This window comes from Cupressus sempervirens, chromosome 8 (assembly GCF_028749045.1).
Source record: "Cupressus sempervirens isolate cs-2001-9-10 chromosome 8, ASM2874904v1, whole genome shotgun sequence".
In the NCBI taxonomy this organism is placed as follows: Eukaryota; Viridiplantae; Streptophyta; class Pinopsida; order Cupressales; family Cupressaceae; genus Cupressus; species Cupressus sempervirens.
In genome coordinates, this window is record NC_143125.1 from 415,418,314 (window position 1) to 415,422,785 (window position 4,472).

Here is a 4,472-nt window from a genome sequence, read left to right on the forward strand (position 1 = left end):
TCTAACCACTTAGTTCTATCTACAGCAATAGGCTCTTTACAAGCTTTCCATGCTTTAGCAAAATTAGGATCATCAGAGTATAGATTCTTGAGTTCATCAAACCCAACTACTTCAACCTGCATTACTGTAAGAAAAAACTATCTCTTGCTTAGTGCATCTGCAACCCTATTAGATTTTTCGTTTCTATGTTTCAACACAAATGTATAGCTTTGCAAGAACTCTACCCACTTCATATACCTTTGATTTAATTTACCTTGGCTATTTAGGTACTGTAATGCGTGGTGATCAATATACAAAACAAATTCCTTTGGCAATAAATAATGCCTCCATTTCTTTAAGGCTTGAACTATTGCATAGAACTCTTGATCATAAACAAAATACTCTTTTTTTTGCATCATTCAATTTTTCACTAAAATATGCAATAGGCTTACCTTCTTGGCTTAATACAGCCCCAATAGTGCTGCCACTAGCATCACAATCTACTTGGAACACTTTTCTAAAATTTGGAAGTGCCAACACATGTTGTTCTGTCACCTTCTTCTTTAGCAATTCAAAACTTCTCGCAGCTACTGCAGTCCATTTGAACTCTTTTTTATCCCCTCTTATTGTATCAGTTAGTGGTGCACATATGCCACTAAAATTATTAATAAACTTTCTGTAAAAACTAACCAGACCATGAAATGATCTTATGTCAATAGCAGACCTTGGAGTAGGCCCTTCTGCCACACTCTCTTCGTGGAGGCATCTTCTAACTCAAACCCACAACCACACAGTCCTGGTGCAAATTGCCTCACAGTCGGTGCTTTGTCTACACACTAAGAAAAACTGACTCTGATACGTATGTATGATGCATGCATGCATGCATGTGTGTGTATCAATACATGTATGTATGTATGTGTTTGTATGTATGCTTACATATATATACATACATACATACATGTATGTATGTGTATGTATGTAATATACATACATACATGTATGTATGTGTATGTATGTAATATACATACATACATGTATGTATGTGTGTATGTGTATGTATGTATGCATGCATGCATACATACATATACGTATATATGATGCATGAATACATACATACATATACATATACATATGCATGCATACATACATACATATACATATACATATACATATTCATATACATATATGTATGCATATGCATCCATGCATACATACATACATATACATATAGATATGCATGTATACATACATATATGTATGCATGCATGTATACATACATGGATACATGGATGTACGGATGCATCCATCCATACATGCATGCATGGATGCATACATATATCCATGCATCTATGTATATATGCATACATACATAAATACATGTATGTATGGATGTATGCATGCATGCATGCATACATTTATACATACATAGATTCATGTATATATACATAGATGCATGCATGCATACATGCATAGGCAATATGTATGTTTACATAGATACATGTATGTTTGGATGGATGCACTCATACATGTATATATACATATTGCATGCATAGATATATACATATATCTATGTATACATTGCATATATACATAGATATATCTATGCATGCATGCATGTATACATAGATATATATATATATGTATGTATGTATTCTATCATACCTATCGATGAATGCAATATATACATAGATATATGTATGTATGGATGCGTACATACATACATACATGTATACATGTATATATCTTGTATGTGTGCATGCATACATCCATGCAATCATCTATGTGTACATGCATACATCCATGTATACATGTATGAATGGATGTATATATATGCGTGCATACATATATGTGTATGGATGCATACATACATGCTTGCATCTATGCATGCATGGATGCATACATCCTGACATATATGTATGTATATAGATGCATGCATATATATGTATGCATGCATGCATCCATACATACATATATCTATGTATACATTGCATGTATACATATATATATGTATGTATGGATGCATGCATGAATGCATGTATCCATACACACATATATATATGCATCCATTGCATATGCATAGATATGCATGCATGCATGCATACATATATATATCTATGTATACAGGTATGCATGCATAGATATATGTATGTATGTATGCAATGTATACATAGATATATGTATGTATTGTTGCATGACTGCATATATGTATTTATGTATACATGTATGCATGCATCCATCCATACATACATGTATCTATCCATGAATGCATACATACATACATGTATACATGTATATATCTTGTATGTATGCATATGCATGTATACATGCATCTATCCATGTATGCATATGCATGTATGCATGCATGCATCTATGCATACATGCATACATACACAGATGCATGCATGTACATATGACTCCATGCATATGCATGCATCCATACATACATGTATCTATCAAAGCATTCATATATGCATGCATGGATGCATGCATACATACATACATGTAAGTATGTATGTATACATGTATGCATGCATCCATCCATACATACATGTGTCTCTCCAAGCATGCATAAATGCATGCATGTATGTATGCATCCATGCATATGCATGCATGTATTTGCATACATCCATGCATGCACCTATGCATGCATGCATGCATAGATACATGTATATATCTTGTATGTATGCATATGCATGTATGTAAGCATACATACATCCATGCATCTATCCATGCATGCATGCATCTACATGCATCCATCCATGCATGCATGCATATATACATAGATGCATGTAGATTTTTAAGCATCCATGCATATGCATGCATGGATGCATAATGTATGCATCTATGCATGTATCTATGTCATACATAGATGCATGCATGTATTTATGCATCGATGCATATGCATGCATCTATGCATGCTTGGATACATCCATCCATGCATGCATCCATGCATGTATCTATGTCATAAATAGATACATGTATGTATGGATGCATGCGTATGGATGGATGCATACATACATGCATGCATGTATGTATGTATGCAGGTATGCATGCATAGATGCATGCACACATACAAGATATATACATGTATACATGTATATATGTATGTATGCATCCATGCATACATACATGCATGCATGGATAGATACATGTATGTATGGATGGATGCATGTATACATGTATGTATACAGAGATCCATGTACCTATAGATGCGTGCATGCATGCATCCATACATACATATATCTATGTATACATTGCATACATACATAGATATATCTATGCATGCATGCATGCACATATCCACACACACACACACACACACACACACACACACACACATATATGCATGGATATCTATGCATATGCAATGTATACATAGATATATCTATTTATGTATGCAATGTAAACATAGATATATGTATCTATGGATGCAGGCATGTATACATACATATATATGTATGCATCTATATACATATATACATGTATGGATATATGCATGCATGCATACATAGAAGCATGCATGCATGTATGCATCCATTCATATATATGTATGCATGTATACACAGATGCATGGATGGATGTATGCATCCATGCATGCATAGATGCATGCATGTATGTATGCATGCATAGATCCATACATGTATGTATGCATGCATACATGCATATGCATACATGCATATGCATACACAAAAGATATATACATCTATACATGCATGTATTTATGTATGTATGCATCGATACATACATATATCTATGTATATTTTGCATACATACATAGATATGCATGCAAGCATACATATATATCTCTATGTATCAATGCATGCATGCATAGATATATCCATGTATGTATGCAATGTATCCATAGATATATCTATATATCTATGTATGCAATATGTATGTATACATGCATGTGTGTGTGTCAATACATACATACATACATGCATACATAGATGTATGTATCTATACATACATACATAAACGTATGTATGATGCATGCATGCATGCATGTGTGTGTACCAATACATACATACATACATGTATGTATGTATGTGTATGTCTATATGCATGCATGTATATATGCATGCTTGCATACATACATATATGTATGCAATATACATACACACATGTATATATGTATGTGTATGTATGCATGCATGCATGTATGGATGCATGCATGCATGTATATCTATGTATATATGCAATATATACATAGATATATGTATGTATGGATGCATACATACATAAATAAATGTATACATGTATGTATGTATGTATATATGCATGCATACATATATATGTATGCATGCATGTACGCATGCATGGATGCATACATCCATACATGTATGTATGTATATAGATGCATACATATATATGTATGTATGCATGCATGCATTCATACATACATATATCTATGTATACATACATATATCTATGTATACATTGCATTCATACATAGATATATCTATGTATACATCCATGCATGCATAGATATA